The following is a 26094-nucleotide window of genomic DNA, read 5'->3' on the forward strand; positions in this document are numbered from 1 at the left end:
GTACATCCATTATCCATATTAAAACGTTCCAAAGAGAAACGCATGTAACTCGTTGAAAATTTGGGCGTTATTTTAAACTAACCATGCTCCGTACCTGATAATTAACTATAATTTGCGGTCATCAATCATTTCACTAAGAATATCCGTTTAAAAAGTAGCCGACATAGGAAATGATGTGTGTTCGCACGAGTATATGTAAATCAGGCCAACAAAAAAGATATTGCATCTGAAAAAGATACTAAATTTGGTTCAGTGCACCTCGCGCTTGAGCAGATGAGGCATTTTACAAAGAAGTCAAGTTGGTTCCCTTCAATATTTCAGCTTATTTTTGGACATAAAAGATCTCCCTGTAGGTGAGCACTACACGGGAGCACTTAGGAACGGAAGATCAAAGCCATCTGAACTGTTTACCCATTCATCCGGAACATAGGCATTTTGCATGAATTGTATATTTTGATAGTACAGATTGTAATGGTCATTGAAACGATGTGTTGTAATGATCGTTAGATGTACTAATTTCAGCAGCATCTGCACTCGATTTATCTTTGTTTACCGAGCCAAGGCCGTTGGGCAATCTGAAAACAATCCAGAATTAGGAAAATGGACAGAACTTGTCCATTTGGAAATCCCTTTCTTCATTCAATTTACCTACATAAATGAATGAAAGCTTTTGGAAAAATTCATTAAAGATATCTGTATTCCTTGTGATTTTTCACAGCCTCTAAGCAAGAGTTTTTAGATTTTAAAATCATTTTATTTTCAAGAAATAGGTAACAATGAAGGCCTTCAGCTTGGGCCCGCCTCGGAAGACGAGCTTGAACGAGTTTCCGCCTCGTTCTAGAACTCTACAAGAACGCTGGAATGATGGTTGCAGCGGCCTCCGAGGAGCGTCCACCCTGATGAGAACCTGTTTACACGTCTCAAGATCCCTGGGGGTGTTGACCCGGATATCGCGACGATGGAGTTGGCCGCATCTTCGAAGCCGTCCCTAAACTGACGCAGCATTCCCGAGTCGCCTAATCCTACTCTAATGTCGAGTACAAGGGACAGGCATAGATTCTCTCCGTACACCATCTCCGCGGGGCTGGCCCCGAATTCCTCTCGTTGTGCAGAGGCCGCAGAGAACGAAAGGCAAGGACCGCCACCACGACGGATCGTCATGAGCCATTCAGCGTCCGGTGTCAACGTTCCAGCATAACTATGCCGTCTAAAACCAAGGAGCTTTCCTAACTTCACGAAAAGAGTGGATTCGAATTGCATTCCTTGGTCCATGATGATAACGGCTGGAACATCAAAACGCGGAATCCACCCTCGACAGAGAGCCTCGGCACATTATTGTGCCGTAATGTCAGACAGAGGTAGTGCTTCAGGGCACCGCGTAAACCTCTCGATGACTGTGAGACAATACTTGAATCTGATGTCGATATGAATGAAATGGAAGCGCTTGGTTGACCTAAGGAATACACCTACTTCCTTCCTTAACTGCTTGTTGACCTTGCACTTCTGGCACACGACGGACTGTCTGGCCCAAGAGTTCATGGACGGTATTTTTCGGTGACTAACCGGTTCATCGCCCTGATGCCTGGATGTGCAAGATCGTATATTGCGTGGAATGCTTCCCTGCCCTCTTCCATCTTATCTGAGGTCTCACATAGTGAATAAGAGTTTGAGCCGAAAATAAGAAACTCCTTTAATTTGTATTTGGAGTTTTCCTTCAGGCTCTGAAGCTCTACGTCGTCTTTTTGTGCCTCTGCGATTTCCGTATAATTGACCAAGGCGGGGACTGTAATTTCTGAGTTTCGAGAAAAAGTATCAGTGGCAATATTGTCTTTTTCAGGCACGTCTTGGATATCAAAAGTAAACTGGCTGATATAACTCTACTGCCGTAGTTGGCGAAGGGACGCTTTGTCGGGCTTTTTTTTAAGCACGAGAGTAAGGGGCTTATGGTCCATGAATATGGTGAACGCCTGCCCTCATGGGAGAAACCGAGGTATTTTATAGCGAGGTACGTGGCGAGTAGCTCACGATCGTAGTCACTGCAGTTGCGTTGAGCTGGGTTAAGCTGTTTTGAAAAGAAGCTCAGCGGTTACCAGATTTGATTCACCCGTTAGTGAAGAGCGGCTCCTACCACTGTATCTGAGGCATCGACGAACATAGCTACAGGTGTGTCCGGCTGAGGACTTGCCAGGAGTGTTGCATCAACAAGCTGTTGTTTGATCGACTCAAACGCATGGACAGCCTCAGAAGACCGCGCAAGCTCGTGGGATTCTTTAGTTTTGAGCCCAGACAAGTAAGCGTTCAGGATCGCTTGGTGATGAGTGGCCTTGGGCAAGAAACGACGGTAGAAATTTAACATGCCCAAGAACCTTCACCGTAGTTGGTAGTGAAAAGTTCTTTATCACCTCAACCTTGTCTAGGTCAGGTTGGATACGGTCAGGCGTTACTAACTGGCCGAGAAATTTTACACGCCTCTGTAGGAATCTGCATTTGTCAAGGTTTAGGATAAGTCTCACCTCAAATGTACTCGAAATGTTCCAAGTGCTTAGATTCTGAAGAAGAAACGACCAAAACATCATCCATGTAGACGAAACAAAATTTCAAGTTTCGTAAGATAGAGTGGATGAACCCCTGGAAAGTCTGCACAGTGTTGCAAAAGCCGAAAGTCATCCTAGTGAATTCGAAGAGTCCGAAAGATGTGCAGATAGCCGCCTTCGCAATGTGTTCGGGAGCAACAGGGATTTTGTGATACACCTTGACTAGAGCCAAGATCGTAAAAACACGGCAGTTCGTTAGCGAGTGCCCAAAATCATAGATGAGTGGAATGGGATATAGGACTGGAACTGTCTGAGCATTCAGACGCCTATAATCTCCAAATGGTCGCCATTTACCGTTTGATTTAGGGATCAAATGAAGTGGAGAGGACCAGCAACTATTGCAGGGTCTGGAGATACCCTGTTTCATCAAGTCTACAAGCTCTTTCTTCGCAACAGCCAGCTTCTGGGGTGAAAGTGGACGCACCTTTCAGCAGATTGGAGGTGGCAGGTAGAAAGTTTCCCAGACGTCTGTAATTAGGTTGCGGGGTCTATCAAAGCCTTGTTCGGTGGGTCTACCAGCAGCCAATAGTGGCACAGGAAGTCTACGTCTATATGGGGAAACTAATATCCGTCAGAACGAAACGCCACAAAAACGTTCGTCGCAGTCTGAGACGGACGTTCACTTGCCTAAAGCTATAGGAACGGGTGGGGGAAGAGTTCGCGGCCGCCAGACGTAAATTTTGTCGAATTAGGGTATTTGGACGGGGTACAGGGAGAACCGACATCTCGGCGCCCATGTCGACCAAGAAGCAACATCTCTTAGGATTGTAATACGACGTGGTACTGCGTTTCGGGTAACTGTCGCCGAAGCGCCCAGCGAACCTAGTTTTTGTTGCGCTAAACGAACATCCGGTGGTACATTTAGTCACTTGAGCTCCGTATTTCCGATGGTACCAATAAACTGTCAAGGCCGATGATAGCTTCGGCGTGCGACTACCTGAACGCCATTTTCGAGAAGTAGAACTCGACCCTGATTGCGATCGAGATTTACCTTCCGAATGCAAAGTACCAACCGTCGCAGCGAGCTTTGTGACCGCGTCGGCCAGCGTGGTCACCACGACCTTGAACTCATCCACCTTGTGAGTCGTGTCTCGGGAAACTTCCGCGACCATGGGGCGCGCGTACTCCGCGTGTACTTTGCGGGCCATGGTGGACAACAGCTCAGCGATCCCGAGTGCGCACAGGTCAAAATGGCACGGGTGCTCTCCGGAAGTCGTTGCAGTTAGAGAGACTTCAGCAGCTCCGAGCCGACCTTATCCCCACCCAGCTACTTCATTTCTCGAAGCAGCTGGCTGAGGGTACGGTCGTCTAGCGTCAACTCATTCAGCAAATGATTAAACTTCGCTTCCTCAGTTACTTAAGGCTGCTGTATCAGCTGCTCTTTAAACGAACGTAGGAGCAGTCCTGCAACTCTTCCGTGACGAGTCCAATGGTCTCCTCGTCGAAACCGACGGGGGCGTGGTGGAACCGGGTGACGTCCATCGTGACGGCCCCCAGCGCAAACTGTAACTCCACTTGGTGGAACCACGCAGCAGGATTGCGCCGCCAAAAAGAAGGTACCTTAACCGCGGCAGCCGCCAGCCTATGCGGATTTCTTCTCGCGCGACATTATTCAGGAAAGTCCGGGAAGGGGAACGAGAGGAGGACCGAAACACCGGAGCAGACAAACGACTGTGGCTCCAAACGCACTTGCGACCGCCGACGCAATAATCTCCACAGGCACGCGGAAAACGGTCTGACAGAGACCAGATGGAGAAAATATTCACAATAATTCACTAAATTTAATCTTTTATTGCATTCGATTCAATCCAGGTTATCACAATTCTTAATCACCGCTCTTAACACTCTCCTCTAGTAGGCCAATTTAAAAGTTGAATTTTTACGTTGAATTCACCTCTGGCCGCCCGACAAGTCTAGAATGTCCTGAGACTATTGACAAAAAATGTCTTCCTGAAATTTGTCCCCCAGTCTCATGTCAGGCTGTCAGCTGTTCTCTGCGGTCATTGCATACAGCGGCGGTGGCAAATCCGTACTGGCGCCCAGGTTCACGCCTACTATACGCCGCCACACCGCCACTTGCATCTTGCTGGGACTTCTTAGCTCTGCCTTGTCGGACTACTTCTGCAAACGGGATCCCCGGGACAATTGGTGCCAAAGAGACGGCACTGTTCAACACCGCTGACACCTTCGTCCTTTGGACCGATTTCGGCACCTGCTGCCTCCTGACTTTATCATTGCGGTATGCATGACATCCATGGTACGAAACCGGATACCCTCCGCTGCCGCAGTTGACACAGATAGTTTTTTTCTTACCCTCTGTATCAGTCAGCGAACATTCGGTTGGGATATAGGCTTTCTCGCACCTTACACATCGCAAGGTCATTTGGCAGTTCACTGCTGAGTGACCATATCGCTGGCGTTTTCGGCACTGGGCTATTTCGCTGCTCAGCATGCGCTCAAAACGAATCGCCTGATAATTAAGCGACCTGATGCCGATCAGATCCCCGGCTCTCCGGGCTTATCTACACGAGGAAGTGTGGCAGAATTCGTTTTTCCAAAACTGATCTCCTCGTACTTGACCTTGACCTCAGTTCCCATCTCCAGAAGCATTTTGAGCACCTCATCGGGCTCTTCCTCTGCATCCCATCCTTTCAGAAGGAAGGTTTGAACCTTCTCCTCCTTTGGAGAGTAGGTGAAGTGAGGAGGTTTCACTTGCTTGGTTTCTTGTAATCCGCTATTTTTTTTAATTTTTTGAAACATAAAGAAATCACTTAGTTTTCTCTCTTCAGGGCTATCATTGTTGCACTTGTTACTACAGCAACCAGCCTGGTTAGCACCCTCTTCTGGGACATTTCCACCACCACCGTTGTCAGTCTCTGTGCCGTCAGCTTGATGGTTTTCCATATCCTCCATACGGATAGATTCGCTACCGTAAACTCGTCCACCCTCAAGGCAGCCCGGCTTCTCCATGGCTGCAGAAGTATTCCAAGAAAGCTTCACTTTTTTCCTGGCAACCTTCGGAGACGGCGGACTAGCCTTTCTCTCAGTCAGCCTCTCTCTGAGCAAAAGTTTCACCATGGCTGATTTCCCATATCAGCCAATTACCTTGAAATTAAATCAATTACCCTTTTCATGAGCAATTCTATTAAATTTCACATCCATACCAAATCTGCATTCAGGTGGTGAATACCATCGTTACCTGACTCGAATAAACAAATTAAATTATGAGGGTCCATGGAGGAAGCTGTTCCGAAACCCACGATCTTTTTGCATAGATGGTCAGTGCGGGTTCGCCAAAGATCAATCGAACAAGTACTTTTAGCCTAATTTGCTGATTGCCCGACTTGGGCTAGTGCTTGCAGATCCCAGATCAACAGTCGCTCCAAAAAATGCCTCACGCTCGATTAGTTAACGGACCCAAGAGCATCATGATCTTGCAGAAATGGAATTTCAATCTGTATCTCTCCCGGGCGTTCCAGATCGAGTGCAATATAAGATTGTTGTTCAATGAACAATGAAAATGTTTAATTAGGATGAAAAAAGCTGATTCGTTGTTGTTGTTGATTTAAATTGAGTGGATTCTCACGATATTGAGATATGGATTGTGGTGGATGATGACGACGATGATGATGGTGTTACTGATCTTGTCGAGGAAATGATTGTCGATTGCTGAGAGATGTTTTGTTTTGGTTGGATTTCACTTTGCGGTGCGAGAAATGCAGCATCACATCGGTCAAGCGAATTTTATGGCGGAATAAGATCAGCGATCTTATGTAGGATTACTGCTTTTGATGCCCTTAGGTTGGGTGTTACAGTTTATTCAGTCTTTTGTGTCGGTACTTCAGGAATTCCTCAGGTCTTAGTTGAGTGTTAACATTTTATGAGTTATAAGATCATTTTTAAAAAGTTCAGCTTTTAAGTGGACAAGAATCAACGAGGGAACATACTCATGCAACAATAATGTCTTTCATACTCCCCATTAAAATTGACGCTTTAAGATTAAACCCCGTAATATCATTCGATCAGGCGCGATCTACTCTTCAGATCGAAAAGCTACAATGGACATTTTTTCAAAAAAAGTACCATGTCTTGCCGAAAATCACATCGTACAGATACAATGATACAATGAGCACGGGGTCCAGCAGTAGACGGAAGGATAGACTGACGCGGAATATAGCTCTCTGAGAGCTAATCTGTCTTTCTCTGAGATTATATGTGGCTCTCCTGGAGCGAAGACCACTTGTGAGTGGCGATAGCCAAACCCTGTAGGAGGAGACTCTACTATTAACAAAACGCTACGGATCTGGACTGGGGAGTTAAAAAACACCTCCTCCAATCCAGGATATCATTCAAACTGTGCCCATTGAATAGTTTGCAGTCGGAGGTAACTGACTGTATTCGAACAGAACATTACGGAGGCACATCTCCGAAACACTGAGAGCCAAGTGGTGATCACAACCAAAAAAGGAGTGGTTAGGGCGTCAGGCAGTTCAGCTACATTGCGAGGACTACAACCAACGAAGATCATTGCTTAAAAAGCAGGGACAAATGAAAGATCAGTATAACAGACGTCAGGAAGGGGACAGGTCTCAGTGGTGCAGGTGCTAAATGGTACTTGCTTTATCTGAAGGAAGACCAGAAACCAGACAGGACAGACCTTAGCCACCGTTATCGAAGCCAAGAAAGCGGGGGACAGCAGAGATTATCCCATATGACGGGAATGCTCCAAAAAAACCCAAACCTGAACCCAAGAGGGAGGAAATTCCGAGTAGTTCAGGGATGAAAGCAGAAGCCAGGAAGTCCACCACTAGCTACGTTAGTGCGGTCAAGGGTATTCGACTGACCACACTGCCAAAAATAATTCCGGAGTAAATACTCAACCATGTGGAACAAGAAACTATCAAAAACCTTGTGGTCAGGCAGATGTGCAATGTATGGAATGTGAAGCTTATGCCCACCGGGATATACTGGTGAACTGCATGACGGAGGCTAGGTTAAGAAGGAGTAGAACTGTCGATATGTTGTGGGGATGATATACCAAAAGCCGCAGTGCTGGAGACGAAGGATCTTATGGGCCTCCGAATTCATCAAAATGGTGATTTCCATACGCGATTATAGAGAGTATTCAGAAGCAAGGTGGAGGACAAAGGGAAACTCCACACGATCAGAGTAATGGATCGATCCCTGGAGGTAATCAAATGTCAAAATTATCATTTCAACCATTATACCTGTGCAAATACACTGGGAAAAGCCGAGGAATAACACCTCGGAGGAGACATCGGATGGAAAACCTACCAAGGTCCCCGAAGAAATCTCGGAGGTCATAGAAGCTGGAAGCACTAGATCAAGCAGGGAAGTATAGCTGCTGCCCAGTGAAGAAGAGACGTTGAACGAGCTAGTACTAGATCTTCTAGGGCTTAAGGTAGACAGCGACTTACAGGAAAGCGCCATGTCGGAGGAGGAGGGTGATAATTCGGCCCTGAAAAAAAGCTCTAAAAACTAACGGGACCAATGGCCAGTACTAAGATAGCCCAGGTAAACCAGCACCCCACAAAAGCTACATCTGCAGTAATTCCAAGGGCAAATTCCAAGGAATAGTGCTGGCTTAGGAACCTTGGGTGTATCGAGACAGATTCGCAGTATCCAAAGGTGAAGCATGCAGGTAATTTTGTACCCTCTTGCGAAAAACAAAGAACTTACATCATCCATCATTATAAATGTAATTTCAAATATATACGTCTTTCAGAGTTCCTGATCGGAGACCTTGTGGCTGTCCAAGTCGTGGCATCAGGCTACTTCCCAGGAGAAGACATTTGGATCCCACCGGAGTTAGTCGCTAGATTGATGAAGTACTGTAAGATGAGGCCGCTGCTACTTGTCCTCGGCTGCCAATCCAATGCCTATACGAAATATGGGGAAACAGCGACAATAATTGTTAGAAATATATAGCATAGGGCACACTCCAACATTCGTGACCAACACTAGACAAGACGTACTTGACATAACTATAGAGACTACTCTAATGAACGGGCTGGTCGGATCAGCCCTCTATGTCGGGTCACAGAATAATCATATTCGACATTGAGGGCAAGTCCGAAATAAAAAGAATAATAAGGAATCGGAGGAGAATGGATTGGGATTCCTACCCAACGCACCTGAGTACCAACTTGGCTCACCTTCAAAGGGGTGGTAACATCAGGAGCGAATTAGAAACAATAGTGGAAGACCTCAACAAAGTTGTTATTGGCCCATACGACTAAGACAGTTCAGTTATCAAGGGACGTACCCTGGTGGAATAGGAACCTAGCCAGAATAAGAACAGAGATGCGAAAACTTTTCAACCGGGGAAAACAAACCGAAGACGGAGATATAAAAATGCACTAACTCCGTATAGCAACGTGATCCGGAAAGCAAAACGGAACAGCTTCAGGGAATTCTGTGAAGGGATCGAATAAACCATAGAACTAGCCAAGCTATACAAAGCTATAATCAAAGACCGGACAATATCGCTGTCTGTCTAAAGAAGGAAGCTGGGACATTTACCGATAATGAAGAGGACTGAGTACACCTGCTCCTTAGAACTCATTTCCCAGAGTTCTACTCTGCGGCGAAAGATGACAACATTCTGTCTGACACTCCAACAAAGAATAAAAGAGGAAGATAGGAAAACTCGAAACTAACAAAGGAAGTATGGTAGGAAGCTAGGATAAGGTGGGCATTGGGAGCCTTTGAACCACTCAAATCACCAGGAGTAGATGGCATCTTCCCAATAGTATTCCAAAGAGGCCTAGAAATCATCTTATAGTCTCTTCTAGGGACGGTAAGGCGCAGCATAACCCATATATATATCAAGGGCATGGGGACGGACAAGAGTAGTTTTTATTCCGAAAACGGGTAAAAGGATCGTTTTCGTTCTTAAAACGGTGGAGAAGGTCGAAGACAACTATATAAGAACTAAAGTTCCTATAGGGGGGAGGGCAGATCCCACCGCAGTTGGAGCACATCAACACCAAAAATCTGATGTCTGATGCGTCCTTAGGTGGGGCACCCACATAGTTCCGTGGATTCCGCTTCCTCATTACAAGATGGATTTGTATCATCTTGGATAATTCCTATTCTAAACATATGCCCAGCTAGTGAATTATGGCCTGTCAGAATCCCCATAATACTTCTGCAAGTCTTCCTGCTTTTTCACAGTATGACTGTTTGAATCTGACAGGAAAAGTTTGGTGTGTCTAGCAGCATTAAGGTTCGCCAGCTGTCATTATGGGAAACTTGTTCCCAGTTTTTGATAGTAGCATCAGCCAATGCTACTGACATCCAAATTGCTGGTTCCGGTCCGGGCATAGGGGAAGTTGAAGTCTCTTTTGCTAAGGCATCCGAGGTTTCATTTCCCTCTACACTACAATGACCAGGTACCCAAAGTAATTCCACCGTATTGAATCTAGCAATAGAGTTCAATTGATTTCTGAACGATCTTTGAGGTGATCAAACTACTACCCAATGCTCGCACTGCAGCTTGACTATCGCTACAGATTGCGATGAGATTGCCCTTCAACCGCTCGTCAATCATCCAGGTTGCCACCCTTAGGATTGCATACACTTCAGCCTGAAAGACCGTTGTGTATTGTCCCAAGGGAAAGTCCACTTCTCGTTTTTATTCGAGAGGTGGACTTCGACTCCAGGACCATTTTCTGTTTTTGAGCCATCGATGTAGAAAACGTCAGTATATCCTAACACACATTCTTCTGGTTCGTCCCAGTTTTCTCTTCGTTTCAAGATAACATCATATCTTCTATGAAGCAGATGTACGGGGATCCGAGAATCGGAAAGCATTGCGAAAACTAGATTCAGTTCTCCCAATGACTCTTCCAATGCTCTGTGACAGACAGATTGATAGAGTTTGCAGTTGATCAGCATACTCCACAGAAGTGGCAATAGCACACCTCCTTGTGGGCAGCGTTTCGTCGTCTCCGTTGCTAAGTAGCGATCAACACCCATTTCAGCAGATAGCAATTTCACTTTATTAGAGTTTCATCAACACCATGCTCTCTGGCGGCATTACAGAGCTTTTGAAAAGGCGCACAGTCAAAAGCCCCTTCAATGTCCACGAACACCTCCATCGCGTACTCGCCTTTCAGAGTTGCGACCTCTATCTTTGAAACTAAAGAGTGAAAAGCAGACTCACAGCACTTTCCACGTTAGTGAGCATTTTTGTTTTCATTTAGTGAGTGCGACCTTAGCGCCTTCTCGCGAATGTGACGTTTAACCAGTCTCTCCAGATATTTCTTCAGTTCTTTGGATTTGAATAGTCATCTTTTCCAGGCTTTAATATGAAGACTACCTTCACCTTCTGCCAAGAGGAAGGCACGTAACCCAGAGCAAGACATCCTCGAAAAATATTTCTCAGAAGTTGCTTTAAATGTTCTATACCCTCCTTTCGTATCGCTAGGTAGATGCCATCCATGCCAAGTGCTCTGAAGTGGTCAAATAATAGTATAGCGGCTCTCGCCTTTTCATTGGTAACAACCGCTCTCGCAGTGTTCCAATTCGCCTTGCAACACCGAAACCAACAATTCTTTTCTTCTCACTTCTAAGACTTATTCTCTTGGATGGTGTGCTTCCAAAACGGTCTGTATAGACTCAATTCTGGAGTTGGTGCAAGTATCATTCAGCTTTCTAAGAGAGACCAACTTGGCCGAGTCATCCTTATTAAGGACTCTGCCCAACCTGGAAGCCTCCCTTTCATCTTCCAGTTCCTCACAGTATGCTCTAAAAGAGTTTCGTTCCGAACGTTTTACCAGCCTCTTATATTCACGCTGTGAATTCCAGAAGTTTAACCAGACTTCATCTTTATTGCTTTTGCAAGTACGATTTAGAAGTCGTCTGATTGATTTCCTAAGTCTTTGCAGTCCTTGGTTCCACCATGGAACCGTTTTACCACGTTGGCCTCAGAAAATAGGAGAAGCCTCTTCAAAGCACTTTAAAAGTGTGCGATTCAGAGTTTCCAATTGATCTTCTATCACCAAAGGAGCCCTTAGTCGGCTAGGGAGCTCCACTTTGTCACCAAGAGGTTCATTTTCCTAGGATTCCGTCTTTGTATTACAGGCTGTTCGCCTGCAATAATCAGACTAAATTCTAAGTAACAATGATCTGAGAGTAAGGCTTCATCTAGAACTAGTCAGTCTCTAGTCAACTCTAACAACTTTGAAGTGCAGATTGTTAGGTCAATTACTTCACTTCTTCTTGGACCTACGAATGTAGGAGAGCACCCTAAGCTCGCGGTCATCAGACCAGCTGAAGTGGTAAAATTAAACAGCTACTCTCCTCTAGGATTGCATTTGCTACTGCCCCAACAAACATGCTGACCATTCGCAATCCTGCAAATTTGCCAGCTTTGCCACAAGTAGATGGGAAGAAGCTTTGGCATGCTGCAGGTTAATTTGACTAACTCTTGTGTTTGTAGCCATAGGTGCAGTCTAATATGAAAACCGCTGTTAACTGAAAAGTCCGCTGCATTCTGTGTATATCTTATCGGGGTTACCAGCTTGCCTTCACCTTCCGCCTAAAGTTTCGTTTTCTTGCGTCGGATTTCTCTGGATATCACCACACTCGGTGGTGTACAACGTCCATGTCCTCATTTCCAAGCAACTTCGCCCTATTTCGCAGTGCTTTCTGTTATCGTCAGCTGAGAGTCCTCCCAGATTCATGGAGTCCGGGTTGCAGGGATCTACTTCCACATACCCGAATTAGACCAATGGCGTCCATATTACCAGCTTCCCTTTCTTCCGTTTTTCCGGGTACAGATGGAGGAGAAGGTTCTGACAGGCAAGCCTGTAGTCCTTTCTCCTTTGCGGATAAAGTTTTTTCTGCCGAGTCTTCCTCTCCCGTATTTTGGAAGAGTTAGGCAACGGTGTCACCGACAGGCCGGTCGTAGTCAGGTTTCCAGTTCCTCCCATTAAGGGACTTGTTGTACTATCCTTTCTAGCTGACCGCCCCGTAGACACAGGGTGTAGGTTTTTCGATGAAGTGGAGAGGCTGTCTTCCATAGATTTCTCCGTGGGGGAACATGAATTTAGTGAGGTCTCCAATATCCGTGCCTCGGCCAAGGTCTGATTTCTTAAAGTTGCCGGTGGATTTGAAGTCTGTGACTTCTTACCACTTGAAGAGTTACAATCCTTTGTTTCCATCTTCATGTTAGTGTTATATAATAGTAAACTGCCCCACCACGACATGGAGGTGTCCGAGGTGCCGCGTGCAATTGTATGAATTTCTCCATCAGTTCAGCCCCGATGAATGAAGAAACGGCATCATTAGAGTGCCTGGAAGCCGCGGATACTATTATACAAAAAACTGGGCATCCGAGACCTATTCAAGGAAACCCAACTGAAGAACAGGACAGACTTTTTGCTATTTGTGCAGTCGTAAGATACCTTAAAAAGTCAATTACATGAAACTTAATCCAATGCATTTGGGATTCAATTTCAAAGACATATTAAACGGCTTGAAAAGTTGACCAACTCAGAAGATCCATTGGATTCCTCCAGGTAAATACCAAACATTTCGATTAAACAAAAACCTACTCCATTGCTATCCCACCTGCATTCCGCACCCAAACTATTTTAATCTTATTTTGCATCAATTACTATTAAACGAAGTTCTGAGTCTCATCTAGCTCACCCAAAGCACCGACTGTCAACTTGAATAATTTCACAAATAAATCCATGATAAGGAACAAATTTCTTTTATTGGATAATCCCTATAAAATCTGAATCGCAACGAAAACCATTTGACATGATTAATTATCCTCGTATCTGAAAGATTTCTGAACTCTGTATCTTATGTGTATTCTCTTGAAAAACAATCTCTGGTGAGGGAGTTGTAGGGTGTTGATTAACTTTTTATAGACCGATTGGGGTCAGTTTGGATTAGACATAAATAAGATCGTTGGAAGTCTAGCGTTGGGGGGTCCAGTACTTTCTCTGACAAAACCAAAATTGCTTCATGGAGTAAGGCCGAGATTCAGATTGGCTTCAGAAAAGTCTCCTGGCAACATGTTCGTATGTATGAGGACCATGTTTACTTTAGAGAACTTATCTACCGCCCTATGCATCACATAATTTAGCGGTCATATCTGTCCTCAGGCGGGACATACACCTATACGCCTGTGTCATTCCTGTCTATCAAAAATCCACTTATAAAAATTTCTAAATCGTGCTCTCAGTATAACCGTAGAGAATCATCTGAAAATCCATGGGTAACACGAAGACCGCCCAAACGTAGCCAATCTAAGCCATTAATGTCGTCTGTTCCCGTGATTCCAAAACGCCCTTCAGTACCGGACCCATGTTCTTCCTTTCCTATCGACGTCTTATTGACTATATCTCCAGGTTCAAGTGCATCATCGTCTTGGCGGTGAGTGCAGTACCGGCACTCATGACATGATCAAATCGATCTCAAAGTAAACACGTGCCCATCTCCGGGTCTCCCCAATGGAACAATATGTTGGAACCTATCTGAATTCTGGAGTACTGGGCCATGTTCCTATCGTGCTGGTATTGTTGTCCCTACATGTGTTTGCTTAGTGTACTTTGATACCTTTGTCGGATTTGGTTCTATTCTACTTGACGATCACTTCATGGAGAGACCCTCCAGGCATCTTTTGGTGGAAGTCACCTTAAGTGCCTGTACTCGAGCCATGCTGGGTTGTATGACTACCGTTTATTTTAGGTGAGGTTTCAAATCAGTGGTTACTCAACCTTTCTCCCAACTTGTTCTAGGAGTGAAACTGGATCCAGATTCCAGAAATAGTTTGTCTTAATCATTGCCATCACTAGAACACAGATGCATCTTTGAGATACATCTCAGAAAAAACCATTCAATAATTTTATTAATATGAATCGCGCAAACCTACCCTTCTCAGGACTTCCAGCCAAACCCTATCAAGTTCAGATTTTCAGTACCACTATCAAATCTCCATAAGAAAACCACTGACTTCACGCAGATAAAACCTTGATCTCATCTAGCTCGCAAGCCATAACAAAAGACCACAAATAATTTGGGATCATCCACTTAAGAAAATGTTTGTGCATTCCTAACTGCACTCAAAGCACCACGAAGGAGAGAAGAGTCCCCGAAACATCTCAATCCATCTTACAGAAAAAAAACACAAAAGATACATGCATCTATTCCCATAACCATTCCCATTTGTATTGAATGGTCCACGTCAATGGAGGCTCCTCGAAGAATTAAAACGGAAGCATTCCCGGTAATACATAAATTAATTTATGGGAGAGTGGTTGGTGCATTGATGATGATCCGATCGAAACGATCTTAGATGCGACCGCAAAGGGGGAAAATTAATGGTTTATTTTGTACATGGTTAATGTTAACCTGGATTATGGGATTACACCGATTAGGGCACGTGATTAGCCAGTCTGAGTCATATATTGGCTGCAATGGGTTTTATAGGAAGCAGATAAATTCCTTTGGAGAAAATGATATGGGTTCTGGGGTCTGTGAGGTTTCTTGAAGAGTAAATTAGATCAAATTAGTGGAAAAAGTTGTTTGGATAGGCGGCGGGGTATTAGTAAAACTAATAATCAGAATGACACGTTGTTGGGTTGGGGACATGCTGGTGCTATTAGGCTTTGGTCTGGAAATCAAGATTGAAGATGGTTGGAGTTGTCTATCCTCTAAATGGTTGCGAGTTATCCGTTCCAACTAATTAAAATAAAGCGGCAATAAGCCATCCAGGGAGGGGTGAAGAGGGGATGTTAGAGGGAAAAAAAGTCATCCTTTTCTAATTCCGGTAACCCCTGTTGCGTACATAACAGATTTGGCGCCCAACGTGGGGCTCGAAACGTGGCATTCCCACTATCTTTTAAGGTACACGCCCACCGGACTTGATAGTATTAAGATCAGAGCTTCCTTCGCTTCTGAATACTCTGATGCCTAAGCGAACTTGGGGAGATTTCGTAAGTTCGATCTTGACGCTCAAAAGAGGACTCTTCGGCAGATTCCCCTGCTGTGGGTGTCTCGTTCGGACCGTGGCTTTCAGTTTCGACGGGACTAGTTGAAATTGGCAGGATGACCGTACCGTCACTCCATCCCTAGTCTAGGAGTGACTTAGGTCTGCGATTCCGGGCAGATTCCTCACAAAACGTGGGGTCTCCCAAACCTATCCTTTTGTTTTCCTAAAAAGCTTTGTGCTAGTTAATATACTTGGTCGGCAGGTGGTTGTCGAATTTCTTTTTCATGGGAGAATTATTTTCTTTATCTATGCGGATTGACGTTTTCTGGGAGTTGTGCCTTGACTCAGCAGTCAACAAAACGAAGCCCACCCGCTATAAACTGCTCTAATAGAGAGCTGAAGTCTCGAGGCGGAGTGACACCATCGAGGATTTCAATCCCAAAGGAGCTAAGATACCTAACGGCCTAATAAGGAAGAGGACTAACTTACAAAAACCTAACGCGCTAGTAATGGGCGAGGAAGGATCAGCACTGAGCCGATTCGGATATCTACGCGACGAGCGGCCCCCGTCTTTCTTCCCCCTCTTGGTGGGTGGGGGGGGGGGGGGGCAGATAAGATGGTGGACCTGCGGCGGCCTACCCCAATCTAATCGTTCGCCCCCTGCCGCTTTACACATAATGGGGGGACCCTAAATAAACGGGAGGACCGACGCTATCCAGGAAGAGGGCTAGAACAACACCAACTCAATTAATTCATCATCAACTTGCGGTACGCTCCATCATCAATGGCGGAACAACCGGTATCCGGTCTAGGCCTGTCTTAATGATGCACTCCAGACACTTCGGTTTTGCAACGAGGTCCACCAATTCGATATCCCTAGAAGCTGTCTGGCGTCCTGGCCTACGTCATCGTTCCAGCTCAAGCAAGGTCTGCTTCGTCTTTTTTTCCTACCATAGATATTGCCCTTATAGACTTTCTAGGCTGGATCATCCTCATCTATACAAATGAGGTGACTCACCCACGGCAACCTGTTGAACGCGATTTCATCCACAACCAAACTGTCGTTGTATCGCTCATAGATTTCGTCGTTATGTAGGCTACGGAATTGTTCATCCTCATGTAGAAGGCTGAAAATTCTTCTGGCCTCGCACATTGGTCAGTGTCAGCCTAGTCAGTCTTACTAATTTCGTCGGGATAACGAATTCTCTCATGGCCGTGTACAGTTTTAACCTGGCTATGCTATCATAGGCGGATTTAAAGTCGATGAAGAGATGGTGCAACTGATGTCCATATTCCAAGAGTTTTTCCATCGCAGAGAGAAAATCTGATCTGTTGCTGATTTGCCTGGAGTGAAACCTCTTTGGTATGGGGCAATGATTATAGGCGGGTCAAATCCTCCTTGAATTGGTACAGGTGGTGAGCCTTCACCACCTAGATCCGCGATGATTAAATAGTTCGAATAGGTTCTCCCTTGATAATCGCCAACAGAACACTGACTGTACCCGCCCAAGGACTGCCAATAGCAGAGACCGCCTGGCCGTTCCGTCAGCTCGCTCATTCCGTTCTATATTGCAATGATCGGGAAACCAGAGGAACGTATCCTTTACACTTACATTGTTCAGCGTGTTTCTGCACTGCCCGCTGAGTACAAGGCCTTAATGGCCGCTTGGCTTTCGGTCAGAATAGCCATGTGATGCTTGGAGCTCGCATCATGCCCAAGTCATCGACAGGTTTTCAGTATCGTTAGCATTTCCGCTTGAAATCACTAGCGAAACCAGGGAGATCATACGACTCATGTTACACTGAGTGTATCCGAGAAAACTCCCAGACCGACTCCGCAGACTATTTTTGATCCGTTTGTAAAGAATGCTGTGTCATACATAGCTTTGTGGCACGCCACCGGCCTTCCACTCTGCCCTGGTTGGAAAGTCCACAGCAAAGTTTTTCTCGTGAAGTTGGGCTTGTGGCGCAGCAGGATTCGCGGCATTCGAAATTCATTTCGGATGTTGTAAATACGAGCGGGTAGATGGCGCACCAGCGCTTTCCATGCATTTTAGAACTCGCCACAGGAGTGTAGAGCCGGCGGTGAAAAAGCTCCGCTGGTTTGGAGACGATGGGACCGCATGGAGAAGAACCGGTCTCTCCTGCACCAGCCATCGTGCGATGTGCACGTAGTCTTTTTCAAACCGATCCAACGGTACACACTTCTCTAGAGTTTATCGCCGAAATAACTGTACAAACATCTACATTTGTCCGGTTGGACAGAAAAGGCTTTCGTGTCCCGTAGGATAGTTAAGTATCAGTGGCCGCTCCGAGGAGCACAATTAACGGTGTGGTGCGCCGTTTTTATGCCACAAACTCCTAACACCGTGCCTGCTGTTATGAGATCAGAGAGGGAGAGTACAGCCGGTTGAAATCTTTAGAGCCAGCCCATAGCATTCACGAAGAAAGGCGGCTCCCCCACCCTGCAGCTGGAAATCTCTCTGAGGTCCCCAAAGAATGGTTTACCCAGTGTCCGTACCCTGACTCTAGTTAGCACTGGTTTGCCCAGTGTCCGAATCCTGACTCTAGTTAGAGCTGGTAAATCGCAGAGGAAGTACATAAGGGTCCCCCCCCAATCTCTGCAGCTTCGGCAATGTAGTGTATGCTGGTGCACCCTGGAGGATGCCGCCGAAGAAGGCCTTACTGACCGTTTGACTGCCTGCCGGAATAGCTATGTTACGCTTGGGGCCGTATCATGCCCAAGCCATTGACATGCTTATAGTATTGCCAGCACTTCTGCTTGACATGACCTAGCGAAACCTGGGCGACCATACGACTCATACTACACTGTGTGCATCCCAGTAAACTCCGCACCAACTCCACAGACCTTCTTTGATCCGTCGGTGATGAGTGCTGCGCCATAGCCTTGCGGCCTGCCACCGGTCTTCCACTCTGCCCTGGTTGCAAAGTTCGCGGCAAAGTTTCTTGTGAAGTTCGGAATGCGTGCCCCGTAGTCCGTGGGAAATGCCCAGGACTCCCGAGGTACTTCGTCTAGAATGTTAGTATGTCCGTAGGGCTTCGTTGTGGAACATCGGGACTCACGTACTCTGACAGAATTGCACGCTACAACGTGTTTAATGTGGAGTTCTAAGGGAAGGAGGTGTGGGAATGCATTGAAAGCATCTGCCGAGGAGGAAGAAAAGCATATTAGCCGGGCGCACTTCGAGTGCTACAGATTTATGTCCGTTACCCTCAGCATTATCTGCTGGCGTGGGGGGTTTGTCGGTCCCCGTCGGACCGTGGATTCTCATTTCCTCTACCAGCTCATCGGCAGCGTCGATTGGATCTAGGTCGTCGTCCGGTTTTGCAGAGCGGAACACTTTCACTTTTGCGTTCCTGACTCCGCACCGCAATTTATAGTCAACCTTTTCCAGAGCCTCCAGGCATTCTCCGTTTATACGAAGCAGAAAAGGTTGGATACCTATCTGGGGTTCCTCCGGCGATGGATCCCGTTTGTTTGCCTTCGCCATCCAGGAGTTGCTCAATAACTATCTCCGGCAGCCTGGCCTCAACACTGGTTCACACCTTCGGCGTTAGTAATTGCCTTGGATAATGGGTTGAAAATATGATAAATCAACTTTTACAGGAAGGCACCCCATAGACCGCTACATAATCTGTATGGAGTTGCCAAATCTCTCATCAGGGCGTCTCTTCTAATTACGCAAAAGGACGCTTGATGGGGTAGTTGGTAACAAAATGCCCATTAAAGGATAGAAATTGGCTATAGGAAGTATACGCAGAAAAAGCACCATTCCTCTTTATGTAGGTATTGCGGAACTCAGTATCAGTTTTTTTTGAATGGACAAGCGAACTCCCAGCCGTGGAAATCAAGCGACCGTAGTATTTCAGTAGTGGGTGGCTTGGGTCTTGTAGCATATAATATCATAAGAGATAATGGTGAAGCGGAAATTAAATTTATACCGGAGTTTCTTTCATTCAGGGATCGCATAAATAAACTGCATAAGTTCATCAAGGAGAAGCAGAATCTAACGCCCAAGCATTAAGTGGGGTTGTGATACGAGAAACGCAGGTGATACCTCCGACATCGGGGAAACGAAGTAAGGAGTCAATGAGTTCCTCGAATCCAGAGAAAATCGCTGATTTTCAAATTGCTGCATCAACAAAAGCGGAAAAGTAAAAAGAAGGAAAGTCGCATGCATCTCCAGGAAATGATAATTACTTCAAAGACAGAAATATACCCTACGTCGGCACCTTTTGGAAGGTTAAAGAGAGCCGTATCAAACGAGCACAGAAAGGAGATCTGAACTTCTTCTTTTATGGCCGATGGATTCCTCTTCTCGAGAGGAGATCTGAGGCTGAAATCAGATACATTCAGCCGAAAGTTACCGGATAATTTCAGTGGTCAGGTGAAAAGATATTTTTTTTTTTTGGGTTTGGCTTGGCTGTCGAACTGAGGTACCCTCGGTACCCCGTTGGTAAGACATATGACCTGACGAGTGAGTGAGCACTACACCCATAATTCCTCGACACTAAAAAGAGAAGTAGCAAAAATCGAAGACGTTTTGAAAATAAAAACTAGGAAGGTTGGCTGATCTCGTGGGACTCTTGAAAAGCAAACATTCCAGGCAGTTCTAGAGCGAAGTCGCGGTTTGAAGGGAACAGCGATGGAAAAGATGGATCAACTGTCTTAACATCTAACTGAAGCATGCCCCCAAACTATTCGTGGTACCATAAAATTTCAACGTTCCCTTCTGTATAATTAAGAAAGAATTCAGCCATAAGATTCAACGAGGAAGAAAAACACTTAAAGGAATCATATTAGACAAGCTCACCGGAGATGGAATCCTGAAAATTTGGGTAGAGTTTTCCCTTTGGCTTGGGGGTTGTCTCTTATTCCTAGTTTTTTAATCAAGTTGATTTTGTTAGCCAATTTACAGATTGAAAATTTCACACAAAGGAAAGGAATAACTGGTTCCCGAAATACGTACGGAAATGAAAAATCGATTAACCAAAAGTGGAAACATCTTTCCGAAGCAAGCTTCAAGTCCTTACTATTGTAAACTCAATCATTTATACAAATTTATTCAAATCAATTCACCGAAAATCAACTCTACAACTACAAAGCTTATCAATCAAAATAAATTGCCATTAAATTTCATTCACACCTTTCCACAGAGTCCACCTGAACTTCATCTTATTCATCTTAAAGCGATTAATTTATTAATAATGATGATTTACTCCGAATCAAATCTTGGACAATCAAGTTTTGTTTTCTTTCTTTCTATGTGTGTTCTCGTCATCATTGTTTTGTGGTTTTTTAGTTAGAAAGTCCACTGGCGAGATCAGCGAAAGTTGCGAAAATTTTCAAATCTAAATTGGTGGAAGAGTGCGGTAAACTCGATATCTTTCACGCTAATTTAGATGAAAGAGTCACGCTTATAGACGTTATCGATTTTTTTTCCAGGCTACATGTTGGTGATTTGTAACGGCTATCAACTATCTAACAATGCAGTTAGTGGTAAATGATATATATTTTTTGATGATTTGATCAGTTAAAACTTTATACTCTACATGGAGTACGGAGTTATATCGTAAATATACAGACGTCCGGGTTTGGAACTTTGGATGACTTTTTCAAGCGCTAATTCAATAAGTGATGCTACGATGATTGATGGAATGATTGAAACTTGACTTAACTACAAAGACATCACCTCAATTCGCGGAGTGCCTGCGAAGATTATTTGCGGCCTTGGTTAGCGCTGTTTCCTTTTAGCGTGAGTAACCCCAGAAGAAGCAGCAAAGAAAATCCTGGTCTTAGCAAGAAGGACAACGTAATCTGACATCTATTAAAACTAGGCCTGTGTTGGTCGGACCTTCCTTAGCCTCAAATGAAATGATAAGCTACCAAGTACTACATAGATCGAAGTATCGATATATTGACAACCCCCCTCTTTAGGGTTAGCCTGAGTTCAGCCCATCTACGTGTTTCACAACCAATATCAGAATGGGGTTCTACCTACAACGTCACCTAACACGTGCACCTAGTAGCTCTTATCAACTCCGTTTTGTACAGTGAAGCTTTTTTACATTTCATTATCACAATTCTGAGTATCTTTACTTCACACAACCCTATTTGTAATAAAATTAATAGACGCAATGTTATTCTGCTTTAAATTAAACTCAAAAATTATCCTTAGTTGATTTATATTCCATTTTCTCTTCATTTTTGTTTCGTGCTATCGCTACCACTATGGGCAACTGTGTGGACAGTGGAGGCAATTGAGAGCGGGTTGATCATTGCAACAAAGAAAGTGAACTGTGTGCGATTGAAGTCGCATGCATAGGTCAATCTGCGTAAGTGAGAGAAATAGGTGACCAATGCTTGAACATGTCTTTTAGCCGAGCAAATGTCAACGTAGTAGTCGCATAAGCGGTGAATTAAATGATATTTTTTAATAGAAATCTCATAAACGTGATTTATAAATTCACTGGAGTTTCTTCCCATAAATGTGATAGTTCTGAAAATCGCTTATATTTTAAAATAAAATCTGTTTAAATTTCTTTTTTAAGCAAAATTCAGAGTTAATAATAGATTCAGTTCCTTTACTTAAGTTAATAGATCGGAGTTCGCCCAAGATATCCGATAGATTATAGGGACGGAAAAAAATTTAAGTTTGAACGAGGGTTGAAATTTACAGATCCTAAGTAAGAAAGGCAAAACATACTGAAATGATGAAAATGTATGTGCAAGCGTAAGTGGTACAAATATGTAACATACAAATGAGAAGGACAAAAACATCAGCTTGGATGGAAGCGGGGATATCTGAAACTCGTTAAAATCGGGCAAAGAGTGGGTAGTTTGACTTGCGAATCTTTGAAGACTGGTGTAAATTTACTCTGCTACCCCTATCCTAAAAACAACCAGGAAAAAAGTAACGATAATGAACAATTTGAGCTCCCATCTTAGTTGCCATGTTCTGAAGTTAACCAAGAATAACAACATTACATTCGTTACCATCTCTCTACATACCACTCACCTCCTCCAACCTTCTGATGTTAATTAAAATTACAAACATGACACTTTTCCTAACTCATTCATTCATTTTTCTTGTATTTCCGTGACTAATTCTCATCTTTTTCGCAGTTCCTGGCAATGTGGTTCAACTCCTCCTCCTCGTTTTTCCGACAAGCTTGCATTCCTTCTGCACCGTTTTATTCTACGTAGGTCTAGGTCGATCTACTCGTCGGCCATTCTGAGATAGGAGGTGTCATTGCATAACCCCAAATGGAGTTGTCACCCTTTCTCAATGTACGACCTACCTTCTCATCAGCACGCCCATGGGTATTTGGTCGGTATGCCGGCCAAGTACTTAATTTGTTATTGTTTCACACCGTAATACCTCCATCATACAAAGCAGACATGGATTTTCCCCGGTCCCCGAATTTTCTCAGGGCCTCGGAATAGAAATTTCAATGAAAAAAATGTGATGTTAAGGGGGCCTGCACAATTTTCACCCCAGGCTAGTTTGTTGGTGTTTATCTTCAATGCAACTACGGCTCCAATCGGCAGGTGCCTCTTTCACCAAGTCCAGAGCCATTTAGCTAAGATCTATGACTCTGTGGGAGAGCAAGCAGGTATTATCGGCGTAGTCGTGATGTTTGGGGAAAGACGTCATAGCCTATTGAACTCGTTCATGCCCTCCAGTCAAAACAACATGAAAAACGTCACCAATAATGAAAAGAAAAGGTATCGGCGATAAAATGCCCCTCCTATGTACTGCATTCCAGATATGTTCTCTGTTCACTTTGTGGAAAGCTTTCTGAAAATCGGTGAAGAGCAGATACAATGATTTGAAGGGATCAAAGTGGTCAGTACAGGAGGATTAAGAAGGGAAAGCAGCGCCCTCTTCCGGTAAAGCGTTCTAGTTGTTCTTTTACGCGTTCCAGGAGATCTTCAACTAGCATTTTCAGCAGGAAGCACGCAAATATCCCTCCAGTTGTTGCACTCAAGACGAATGTCCTTTTTGGCAATCTTAACCATCGTCCCTATCTTCTACCCTCCCGCAAAGACCTCAAATTTGGAAAATAAGTAACTACTCTACAGGAACCACAAGAGCTGCACAAAAAGTTTCGCAAGGAGACCATCCAGGCCGGCGGATTCATTCAATTTTGGTGCCTTAATAGGAAAGATAATTTCCTTTCACTTTAGCTGGAAGTCCGTATTCACATGTTATGGTGGTGATGGCTTACCATTTAATTTACGCAACAAACGAATTTTTTTATTGCTGAGCGAAAGTCGGATCGTGAAAACAGTCTGTATTAAATCATGGGAGTTCAGACGTTTTGTTCCTCTGCGAGCAGACGCAAAGCGACATACTAGTCAAGGTAAGCAATCATGAAGAGTAGGTCCCTTTCAAAACCGATGCCTAGCTCCCAGCTCAGACTGAATTATCCTAGTACTTAGCAACTCGCGTCAAACACTACTTCAATCCTCTTCTGATTAGAGCCTCCTTGATGACGCTGGTACACACGATTGAATTCTCCGCTCTAGTTGCCTCATAACAAAAGGTTTTCGGGGATTTGCCTTTGAGATAGTCGTGCTGAGGTTCGGAGAGGGCGACCTCTATGTTTGTCCTTAGGTGGATGTTTAAGACAAGCTCTAGAGTCTTCAAAACGATTGGCTGATTGGGAGGTAGTCTATTAAGGCTACGTCTGCAGCGAGATTTATATTGAAAAGTGCGCAACTGTAATCCTGGAAGAGCTTTTGATCAGACACTCTTCAGTTCTTTACCTTGAAAGTACTATTATTTGTTAGTAGGGTAATATCAATGATGCCCTCCCAGTCATCACGATTTCCCGAATTGGGAAATTGGGAGGTTTATATCTGAGCAGGAGATATTTTCCCCTTGTTCTCCTTGCAGTCCAGCTCCGACAGCCTGCTCTTAACATTGGCGAAATTCCCATCGGCCAACGCTACCCGCAAATAACTCCTGACTATAGCGCTTCGCAGTGCATGTTCCGTCAGCCACCTGTACTTCCCCCTGACTGTAAAGGTTGCTTGGTGCCCGAGCCATTTGAAACTTTACTTCTTTCACTCTCCTACTCGACCTCATTATGAGATCTGCTGATGTTGATCTGATTTTGCTTTTGGAAACGGTAGGTTTTCCCCTCTGCTGGTTTTCCAAGTCTTTGTTATTGTGCTCTTTAACAACCGCTTGGTATTTAGCGAAGTTCTCTTTGACAGTACCGGCTTCTTTATTCTACACAATTTTCTTTCGAATACGGATGAAACTGGCTCTTAACCTTGAGCTCTCCTCTCCTTGGCTGGCTTCTTTTCAGTTGCGAAGTTCAGTCTTGCGAAGAACTTTCGGAACAGCTACGTTAAGCTTATCTAACGAAGCACAATGAATCTATCAGAATAGGGATGTCACAACAATGACTCCTTTTGAATTGATAAGAATCAAACGGTTCAACCCCCTTCGGGCGAGCACAGTCCATTATGATACTACCTCATATGACAATTCCCATTTACTCAGTGGCCCATATCGCTATGGCAATTGAAGCTTTGCTCGGACTGTTTATGCGGAGGACACTCAAGTACCAAATGTACATTTGGCTGGTCCATTTTAATGACAATGATTTATAGGTTGAAAAACGCAAGTCCGTCAAGCGCCGAACCTTCGGAGGTCCTTGTTGTTGATTCCAGCACAGGGCTGCTATGGTTTACATTCGCTGCACTGCCTTCCAAGGCTATTGTGTTCTGAATACCAAGGGCTATCCTCTGATAAGGCGCCTGACATCAGAAGGAGATGGCCTTCTTCTATCGTAGTCCGTTCCTTGAAATTTTAGTTTCTTTTCCTGGTCCCCCCCCCCATTGTCTAGTCTGGCCAACCGTAAAGGACCGTAATTGAGACCGAAGGTGCTCCCCGAGGTACTACCTCAGTTCTTCGGACCCCGCCCCCCCCTTTCATATCCGGTCCTTAGTTGGATGAAACTATCTCTAGCTCGGCCCTACAAACTCTTGGTCCCTCCGAAAACGGTTTCCAGAGGAAACCATGGGGAGATCGTGTGTTTACATATGGGTAGACCCATTAAGTATCTTACAACCCCCAAGGGCAGCCTCAGGCCCCAATTTTATCCAAGGTCTATTCTACACCTCAGACTTCACTTTCAACAAAACCCTTCTCATTACTTTGATATTTTCACTCTCCAAAGTCATACTGCTCGTCTCCTATTTATATGGCCAAAGCGGATGTTGTTTGCAAGAGTCATGTGCGTACACATCGTGCCAAGGAACCTCCCAGTCGTTTCCAAAATAAATAGAAGCAGATTCTGCTCCGAAACTTCGATTCGCATCATTGAATATGATTTTTGCCAACTGCTTACTATATGTCTACCTGGAGCAGATACATCTTGGCTCTCCCACTGTCTTGAAGAGTATCTTCAGACTCCAAGCAGGTTCACTAAAATAACTCTTCTTGTACCTGCTAATGTGGTCCATTTGGATGCTGAAAGGTGAAAATC

The sequence above is a fragment of the Hermetia illucens genome, chromosome 2, assembly GCF_905115235.1.
Source record: "Hermetia illucens chromosome 2, iHerIll2.2.curated.20191125, whole genome shotgun sequence".
Classification (NCBI taxonomy): domain Eukaryota; kingdom Metazoa; phylum Arthropoda; class Insecta; order Diptera; family Stratiomyidae; genus Hermetia; species Hermetia illucens.